This window comes from Rhipicephalus sanguineus, chromosome 4 (assembly GCF_013339695.2).
Source record: "Rhipicephalus sanguineus isolate Rsan-2018 chromosome 4, BIME_Rsan_1.4, whole genome shotgun sequence".
Lineage (NCBI taxonomy): Eukaryota > Metazoa > Arthropoda > Arachnida > Ixodida > Ixodidae > Rhipicephalus > Rhipicephalus sanguineus.
In genome coordinates this window covers 50189299-50200434 of record NC_051179.1, presented here as the reverse complement: position 1 = coordinate 50200434, position 11136 = coordinate 50189299, and positions in this window count along the sequence as shown.

The window sequence follows — 11136 nt, the reverse complement described above, 5'->3', positions numbered from 1 at the left end:
AATAACAGGTGGTAACATGAAAACCATGACATGCATGTCATGTATGTCATGATTTACATGCCACGCTCATGACGCACTCGCGGCCGTTTCGCTAGGTTGATATACACGAAAATTGGTATTGCGCGATGTGACTGTATGAAGAACGTGAATAACAGGTGGTAAAATGAAAACCATGACATGCATGTCATGTATGTCATGAGTTACATGCCACGCTCATGGTGCATTCGCGGCCGTTTCGCGGGCTTGATATACACCAAAATTGGTATTGCACGACGCGGCTGTATGATAAACGTAAATTAGGGGTGGTAACATGAAAACCATGACATGCATGTCATGTATGTCATGATTTACATGGCACGCTCATGATGCGCTCGCGGTCGTTTCGCTAGATTGATATGCACCAAAATTGGTATTGCGCGATGCGACTGTATCAACAAAATGAATAACAGCTAGTAACATGAAAACCATGACATGCATGTCATGATTTACATGCCACGCTCATGGTGCATTCGCGGACGTTTCACTAGCTTGATATACACCAAAATTGGTATTGCGCAACGTGACTGTATGGCAAACATATATCACAGGTGGTAACTTGAAAATTATGATATGCATATCATTTATGGCATGATTTACATACCACGCTCATGGTCCGATCGCGGCCGTTTCGCTAGCTTGATACACACCAAAATTGGTATTGCGTGACGCGAATGTATGACGAACATAAATGACAGGTGGTAACATGAAAACCATGACATGCATGTCATGTATGGCATGATCTACATGCCACGCTCATGGTGGACTCGTGGCCATTTCGCTCGTTTGATAAGCACCAAAATTGGTATTGTGCGATGTGACTGTATGATGAACATAAATGGCAGGTCCTAACATGCGAATTATGTTATGCATGTCATGTACGGTATGATTTACATGACATTGTTATGTGCCTTCCGGCCGTTTAGATAACTGGATATATACCAAAATTGGTATGGCATGACAGGAGTGCGTGGTGAACATAAATGACCGGTCATGCAGTGTATATACCAGAATATACGTTTCATTGGCATGGTATATACCACATTGTGCATACACGCGTGCGTGGCAAACATGCGATATATGGTGAACTAGATGCTATGGCATGAATGATTTCATTTGGCTCAAAAATAAACAAGGCGATGTATGCAGCTCTTTGTTGGCTGCATCGGTTCCCACAGTGCGTGGGATCTACCGGATTTTTCGCCTCCGTAACCTAACGAGACGTACAATAGGCTGTACACAAACTAGCGTAACCTGCCGCTACGAGCATGCGAGTTAGGTCGACGTTAACTGTGATGATGATGTTATATGGTGTTCAATATGGCGCAAGGGCCAGTGATGGCCAAAGAGTGCCATGACATGACAAGTCATTAGTTGTGTGACAGATGAGATGCAGGGAAGAGGAATGTTGTCACTTTGTAAAGAACGCAGGAATAATCTGCGACTCTATGGGTCGAACGTGTTCAAACCGGATGGCGGTTATCTACCCCGTGCAGAGCAATGGCGTGGCCGATATGTTCCAGCTGGTGAGCGAGCAGAAGCTGGACGACACGCGCTCCTACCAGCCAATGAACGTGAGTGATCTCATGTCGGGCCTGCGTACCTTCGTCGGGCAAGTGTTCAGCTACAGCGAGGACACGAGCAAGTGGCGAGTGTTGCTTCCATCGCGCAAGTACGCAACCATTGGCCTCAGGAAAATCGTCCAGGTACGGTGTGCGTGTGTGTGTTAATCGTAAATTCTATATAGACCTTATGCAAAATGTATCTTCTTCTGCGGAAGATGTTCACAAGTGCCATGATAGATAGATAGATAGATAGATAGATAGATAGATAGATAGATAGATAGATAGATAGATAGATAGATAGATAGATAGATAGATAGATAGATAGATAGATAGATAGATAGATAGATAGATAGATAGATAGATAGATAGATAGATAGATAGATAGATAGATAGATAGATAGATAGATAGATAGATAGATAGATAGATAGATAGATAGATAGATAGATAGATAGATAGATAGATAGATAGATAGATAGATAGATAGATAGATAGATAGATCTTGAACAATTCTGGCACTCTTGTGGCTGAACAAAACGTCACCGCATATTACTGTTCAGCACTGCTGACGCCGTCCATACATTCGATGAACTACAGTGCGTATAATCATAAACTTCCTAATATCATCGCCATGGATATATGCATAGCGAGCGTGCGATATGTGGCGTCCCCGCAGACGAGTGATTCTGTCCACCTGCTTAACTACATGGGCTTCCTGGCGGTAATCCGGATGGCGGCGTACATGCCCGACCATGCGCTGCATGATGGGGGCCTCCAGGCGCTGTTCTTACACAGCGTGACTGGCCGCTCGACAGCCGGCACCAGGGAGACGTCCCTGATGTGCCTCTACTCCACGGAGCAGCTTCTGCCCGGCTGCTTCGCCAAGGCGGCGCTCCAGTACTTGCACGCTCGGGGCTCCGACCTGGCTGCCCGCCACTGGATCGCGCAGCTCGTGGCCGCCTTTGCGCGCAACGTGCGCGACCTGTCTTGGATGGACGACCTGTCCGCGCTGCTGGTGCGCTACCGGCTCAAGCGGAGACCCATCGCGCGCCTCACGGCGTACGACGGAGGCCAGTGCGCGTCGTCGAAGACGCAGCCCGGGGACAGTGGGAATCCGCTCAAGAAGTTCCTTGACGTGGCCATGCTGCAACAGCGAGCCTTGCTCCAGGAGATCAGCGTAGCGTCCCGGGTTACGTACAAGTGAGCTTGTCGGGCGGAATTGCCATAGTCAACCAGTTTTACACGCGCCGAAACGTGACAATCATAGGCGTGCACAGGCTCCCCCTGAGAATGGGGGGGGGGGGGGGGGGAAACAACGTCATCGCAGCGCCTCCTCACTCCATTCGTTGGTCGAGACCAAGAGACAACATGCTTCACAATGGATGAAATAATTAAACTGAAGCAATGACGTACTTCTCATAGTGGCGTATTTTGGTACCTGCTTCCCGGGAGTAAATATGGGAAACAAACAGTTCTTGCAATGCAATATCGGGAGCCTTAGCACACAATTATCGTCAAAAGTTTGCATGGCCATAACTGTGCTCATTAAACAATGACGGGGCAGCTGGTCCAACTGAATGAATGAGTGGGGCAGACATTGCCATTAGGTGATAAAAAGGGGAGCGGTCGCCCACCACCCCTGCGCTTCCTCTTCCGTGCGCACGCCTATATGGTGACAATCATGGCGTGTTTTTGGTTCCCGCAGTCGCCTCCGGTGTTTTGCATTGTACAAGGTCATTGCCTTCGTGATTAGCTTTCAGTCAGTCCGAAAGCATGATGGGTAAAACCGCAGCGTGTTTGAATTTGAATTTGAATTGCCACGTTTCACTCGGAGGGAACCATCGCTGGGGATGCAATTTGGAAAGCGTTTGGCGTAAATGCTCGGTCGCACCTTCAGCGGAACCCAGTATTGCAGATACTCTTTCATGTACTTCACGTCATTTCATGTACTTCATGTACTTTCAAATGTCGTTAGCGACTGCAAATGCCGGAAATACGTCGCCTTGCCTTCGAATAGTTGTGTCCTCCGCGCTACTTGAATCCATCCATCTATCATCATCATCCTCATCCTCATCATCATCATCATTTATTAAATCCTTAAAGACCTTAAACAAGGCATTACATAAGGGGGGAAGCAAATAAGTATCATGCTTGCATCGTCCCAAGATTCGAATACTCGACATAAATATTGGTCGCACTTAACTCGGCTGCATATCCATACCCTTGGTACAGCCAGACCAGATATGGTTTCTCGTGATCCCCTTCTAACGAAGATTGTCAGAATCAATGACTCCATTGTCGTTGATGTAGTGTTCCATAGTCCTTATCTGCATAGGCGTACGTGCGCAGGGTTCTCCATTACGAGGGGCCAAGTTGCACCACAGCGCCCCACCCCCCTCCCCCACTGGTCGCGTCCGAGGTAAAACAAGTTTCGCAATGGTCGAAAGAAAAAAAAATTCAAATGAAGCGATGATGTGCTTCTCGATCAGAACGGCGTGTCTTTGGTTCCGGGCTTCTCGGGTCCTCGGCCGCCATTATGGTCAAAAACCTGCAGGGCCTTAACCCTGCACTTCGACTGAGTATACGCTTATGAGGAAGATTTGGTGCTCCACATTATAGCATTAGGGGGGAGGTGGGGCGCCCTCCCCCATGCCCTCTTGTTCGCACGCTTAATAGAAGGCAGACTCTACGGCACTCCCATGGCCACTGCATAAAAAAAAAAGCGGCCGTGACACACCAATGTCGTGCAAACGCGCTGGCTTGCTCGACGTAAAGCCACAGAGTAACTAGGGTAAAGCCATCAGCGTTCTAGCGCGTTCGAACGCTCTTGCACGCGGGAAATTCGTGTAAACGTGTACTAGTCAGTGAAATATTCATTCTGAAAGCGCGATGTGTGAACGTCCGGAGCGCACTTTGAATGCCATGGTCCCTGACGCAGGTACCCGGTGATGCCTGAGACGCACCCGTACGCGACGTTCGACGTGTCGCACCGGTACGTGCGCGTGCCGTCCGTGCTTTTCAACCAATCGGTGCCGACCAACAGCACGGCGTTCGCGCTGCACCTGTCACGGCTGGCGACGCGCTTCTACCATGCGTTGGTGCGAGTGCTCTTCGACGACCCGTACGAGCTGGTCGCGCCCATCACCGAGGTGGCCAACATGCGCTTTACGGCGAGCGATCTGAGCCGCTGCCTTTCGCGGGACGCGACGCAGGCCTACGCCTCCGACGGGAACCTATTCGCAGCCAGCGACGCCAAGAGGGAACTGCTCTACCGTTCCACGGCGCTCGTGCTGGCGCATAGGTACAGAACAGGGCCCGTAATCACAAAAGCGTCTTACGCTAAACTTTTTCGTAAGAGAATATTTGATCCAATCATGATCCGGGACATATCATTAGCGAAGCCTGCTGATCAATGGAAAATCGCATTTACGAAAGAGAAGTTTTGCGGGTTTCGCCCCTGCAGCTTCAAGCCGGAAATTGCTTAAGAAAAGATCTACGGTAACTCACGGAATAGCTCTCTGTTGTTGTTGTTGTTGTTGGACAGTAGCGTAGCCAGAAACTTTTTCCTAGAAGGGGGGGGGGGGGGGGAATGGGGGCTTCAACCATACTTTATGTATGTTCGTGCGCGCGTTTGTAGTGCGCCGGTATATGTACACAAGCAAAATTGAAAATTTTCGGGGGGTGGAGTTCGAACCCTCCAACCCCCCGCCCCCACCCCCTGGCTGCGTAAGCGATTGCAGTCTAAGACGTACCGAGCCAAGTACGAAGGGATAGACACACTTTGCGGAGCGTGTAGAGGGGAGGAGTCCATGGCATTGGGGCTGAATTTTTCAGAGCCTTGTGGTTTAGGGGAATAGCCAAGAGGAGGTTATCTGCATGATTGGTGGCTAAAATCAAGGCAGGAGTGAAATTTAGTTGTTCACTACAGTTAGCGCTTCATTATATGTCACGGCTAGGTGGCGGCCGCCAGTTCAAAAGGGTACAGCCCCATCCATCCATCCATCCATCCATCCATCCATGCAGGGATATGTATAAGGCAAATTGGATACAAATGAAGGGGATGGGAACGCTGGTATTCCTTAAGCATGAAATGCTTTTAGCTCCCCGTTATCAGCGACCTTAAAATGACATTGAGCTAATGACAGGGCTGTTTTTTTTAATTGTTGAGGTTTAACGTCCCAAAACCACGATATGGTTATGAGGGACGCCGTAGTGGAGGGCTCCGGAAATTTCGACGACCTGGTCTTTTTTTTTTAATGTGCACCTAAATCTAAGTGCACGTACGGGCCTCAAGCTTTTCGCCTCCATCGAAGATGCGTCCGCCGCGGCCGATATTCGATCACGCGAACTTCGGTTCAGCAGCCGAGCACCATAACCACTAGAACACCGTGGCGCGGGTAAGGACAGGGCTGTTGTCCGGGCACTCAGACGAGATCATCCGGGCATCGCTGCGAAGACAACAAGAACACTCGGGCAAGCGCTCAAAACTTCTAAAAAACGCAGTCTCTGGTAGAGCACTGCACGGGCCTTGATTCTCGTCCCGTGCCCGGCCCGGGCCCGGGACTAGTTCACATTTATTCGCCCGAGCTCGGCCCGGCGACTCAAAGCGAGACCCGGGCCCGGCCCGAACCCGAGAAAAAATTTCGCCTACCCGGCCCGGCCCGGCCCGACCACAGATAGGGCCCGACAGGGGCCCGAGCCAATAGGTGGTGTTGCCCGAACGCAGAATTGACCGCAAGGCGTTTTAAGTGGCAAATATATGCGCCTGCTTGTCGCATGCTTCCCTAGCAAGTTTACTTTAACGTACGGTACTTTCTTATAAAAAGGGGCTGGCTCACCGTGGAAACAGTTGAACGGACATATGTATACTGTACGATGAACGTTTGTTTGACAGTGGTATATTGTACCTGATTTTCTGGGAATACAATCGGGATCATCAAGAGCGTTTTGTAGCAGATATTGCAGGTAGAAAAGTGATTTGCTGCATGAGTTCTGTTTTGATAAGGAGCGCAATAAAAACAGAGGGGACTGACACAGAACGCTCTCTTCACTTTAATTTTATTGCGCTCCCTATTGAAGTTTAAGTGGACAAGAAAGTGAAACGATCAATCGGCTTAGATTGATCAATTGTACTCTGAGAAATCTAATGTCGTTAGTTTCACCAACACAGATACATTAATAAAGGAGAAAATCAAGGTCAAGGTTGGATTTCGAAATTTCGGGCCAAAATCTCCACGCGTTACAACACGTATTTCAAAGCGTATTTTTTTTGTATTTTGGCAACTTTGGCTAATCGAAATTTCCTGAAGCTTCGTATGTTAAGTCTATGGCCCCCTCGGAAGACAATGCACTTCATTTTTACCGATTAGGAAATGCGTAGTACGTAGCAGACGCCGTCAAAATCTATGACACGTTTGATGCTAGAATTTCGAGGTGGCGTCACCAGCCGTAATTTCTTTTTGCACGTTTTCTCGCTTCCCATGCGTCTTCTCGCCGCAGTCGTGGTGATTTCGGAATTGTGAAAGAGTAATTTACTAATACGACACAAATCGTTTTTCTCTTTAGTGTCCCATTAAAGCGTGCCATAACGACAAAGCCAACCGTGCACCCTTCTGGATATGTATATCACATATATCTTCATCGTAGTAGCACTTTGCCGCATCAAGAGAAATAGAGGAAAAAAGCCAAATTTATTACATTTGTTGTAAATACACTAACCTAGATAAAAATTATACCGAACCGCGCGCACCACGTGCACTTTGCAAATACGTGTAAGAAGCCGAATGGAAAAAAGAAACTATTTAAGTCTTAACATTCTTTTCACATATCACACCACTGCTATTATATACAATCTAAGTCTTTGTGGCATTGTTAATAGTTTGTTTCTTCGCATGCTATTGTACAAAAAATAAAATTATAAAGAGATTCCATTATAAGCACACCACGCGCCGTTGCATCACATGTCCTACCGCGCTAAAGTTTCTTGCACTGCTTGCGCTAGCCGCATGGGGCGCTCATCTGCCTTGCTAAATGTGAAGGCGTCAGTAGACGTAGTTCTAATCTTACACCACTGGAGCAAATTTAGTATGTATTTTTGTACCTCTGCAGAATGAAAATAGCTGTCAAGCTGATCCCTTCATTTCTCTCGTTCCCGAAAATTGTGCCACTATTCAATATAATCTATAAATGCCTCTGATGGCTTCTCCTTGCAGTTTTGAGCAGTGTTTGTTATGCACTGCTTGCAAAGGGCCCTTTCTTTTAATATTAACATGTTGTATGCCTTCCTAACGATGTTGCACCGGTAGAAGGTGATCTACGCTGGTAAGATTACAATGATAGGACTGGGAGTAGGTGGACGAAGTGATTGCGATCTATTTTCGGGGTTCATTCCAGTTTGGTAATAAAGGTGCGAATAACATACTCGACCAGTGGCGTAGCCACAGGGTGGCATCACACCGGGCCCGTGCCTCCCCTCCCCCCCGCCTCCGATTTTTTTTTTTTTTTTTTTTTTGCCATAGCATAGACACCACAAAATGACACTCGACCGCGTCTGCCTGCCCAGCCCCCACTTCAGATCAAGGAAGTGCACCCCCCCCCCCTCTCCCCGCAAAAAATTTCTGGCTACGGCCCTGTTCTCGAAGCTTACTCATTGGGTGCATATTATTCGAGGTAGGAGACGTCGCCCGGCATGAAATTCGTGATTCTTATTTCAAGCCGCATATTTCGTCAAGCTAATATACATTGCCTTTAAACATGAATATACATGTTTAATGGCCTTATGCTTTTCCTGCATATTCCAACGCTGTTGTGGATGTATCATGTAGCTCTCGCACTATATAGTGCAAGGGTCTCAAACACGCGGCCCGCACATAATAATATCTGGGGTTTAACGTCCCAAAACCACGATATGATTATGAGAGACGCCGTAGTGGAGGGCTCCGGAAATTTCGTCCACCTGGGGTTCTTTAACGTGCACCTAAATCTAAGTACACGAGCCTCAAACATTTTCGCCCCCACTGAAAATATAGCCGCCGCGGCTGGGATTCGATCCCGCGACCTTCGGGTCAGCAGTCGAGCGCCATAACCATAGACCACCGTGGCGGGGCCCGCACATGACTGTCTGTCTCGTTTTTCTTTATTTTCTTTATAAGTACGTTCTTGAGCTACACAGGCATAACAGGTCTAAAGTATTTTTTTACGAGGCATCGCCTGCATCTACCATGCGGTGAACATAATTGTGAAACAAAACTTCGGTATTGCGGAATTGGCGTCCAGATTTTAGTCATTTTGGAGATAGGTATCGATATGTTGGAAACTTGCCGCCAAATACCCTTCAGAAATGACCCATATATGAAATATTAAAAACGTTTTTAAAATGGCAACGTTAGCTGACATCTGGTACAACCTATCCCTCCCTCACCTTCCACTCCTACCTTCGTCACTGTCCTGGCCCTTGCGGAAGTAAATTTTCGTGAATGCGGCCCGTTAGATGAGGTGAGCTTGAGACCCCTGATATAGCGGAACAAGACGAACGCTCATATGTTAACAATGTGGGCACACAAAGCAGGCTGTGCATGTCCATCTCGCGTCACGTGACCTCTGGGAGCCTAGACGGAGCCACGGAAAGAGAATGTCGTTATAGGGTTTTTTTTTTCTTTTTACAACGAGATTCCGCGCAATCTTTTCGTTTTAGTGGAGGGCTGGAACTTGCAAAAACGTTTCCCCGCCTTGGAGCTCTGCGATCGCGCTTGCGATGATGAGTTATAGGTATATATTTATTATACTACATTTATTACTGCGATTAGAGAATAATATTTAGCATATAAAATAATAACGAATACAAATAAAGCACGGAATAGCGAGATGTTAGCTAAGCTATATAAGCGCCTGGTCTATTTCCTTTTAGCTCGCCCCTTTCAGATAAATCAAGTAGCCGCATATGCAAGAAGCAAAAGAAGATCAGTGCTTGTCGCTCATAAAACTTCTCCAAATAGCTTGCCCCACATAAAAAAAAGAATCGTTTTATCGAGATAAAATATGAAACGTATATGCACGCGCCACGTATGAGGAACACACTTCAAGGGACACTAAAGAAAAAAAAACAATTTTTCTATTATCAGTAAATTACTCTTAAAATTCCATAATCACCATGCTCGCTGCGACAAGAGTCTTTGTAAGCGAGAAAACGCGTAAAAAGAAAATGAGGGTGCCGACGCCGCCTTGATAATCGTGCAACAAACGCGGCGTCTACTGGGGTCCACGTAGTTTCTAATCGGTAAAAATTAAGTACATTGACCTCTGAGAGGGACATAGACTTAACATACCAAGTTTCAAGAAGTTTCGTTTACTCAATGTCCCCAAGATACGAGAAATACAGTTTGAAATTCATTACGTGACGCGCGGAGATTTAGGCGCGAAATTTTAAAATGGAACCTTGCCCTTGATTTTATCGTTATGATGGTGAAATGAACTACAATCGAGTTCTCAGAGTACACTTCATCAGTATTAACCGATTCATTGTATCACTTTAGCGTCCCTTTAAAAATTGAAGAATGTACGATGTCTGACCCGAGCCCGCCACCTCAAACCCGGGCCCGGCCTAAGCCCGGAGCTTCAGACCCGAGCCTGGCCCGGGCCCGCCGTGAAAGCTACTTTACCCGGCCCGGCCCGGCCCACGGGCAGGACCGGGCTTGGGTTTTCGGGTAGGCCCGAGCTCGTGCAGTGCTCTAGTCTCTGGTCCTCAATTCTTTGTACAGGACCGCATTGCATACGCTATAGTTACTGTCCAAAGAGGTTACAAAAAACATTGCTTCCGAGATCATCTTAATGTTATGAGTGAAGTTGTCGTTTCCAATTACGATATGCCAAAGGCAGATAAAGAAAGAACATCTCTCAAACATCTTTGAAATGGTCGGTCTCCGGACGAAACGCAGAAAAACTGATTCTCTTGTGCATTCGCATATATATGATAAGTCGAAGGCGTAAGCCATCTTTTTCTTTTCAGTCGATGTATTGATCCGCCCCCACTGCCTTCCAAGAGCATTGTGCACCTTTCATGGTTTTGCACTGCCTCTGTGATCGGTCCAATTTTGACGATGTCGTGGGATGACGTAACAAACTGTGGCGATCTGTGACGTCACAATGACGTCATATGGTGACGTCACCACGTGATCATTCGTGTTGACGGCGTCGTTGCCGACGGTCAATTTTCAAGTTTGATGAAGCACCTAAGGCTTTCGCCTTCATAAATGCGATGCCTCTCACTGTGACTTTTTACTGATATCCTTAACCGAATAGCGAGGAACCTGCTTCTGAAAGAGATGTTCCCTCTTATTCGCAACAGGGCGTTCCAGCAGCTGCTTCCCGTACGGCGCATCTGGAATATGGACTTCCGCTACAACGGGCTGCCCGAGCTGTCGTCCGAGCAGCTCTTCTTCGTCTACTTCGCACTGGACCACTGCGAAGTGAGCGACGACGTGCACCGCATGGAGCGCGCGCACGTGCTCACGCCCGAGCACATGGTGAACCTGCCGCTGC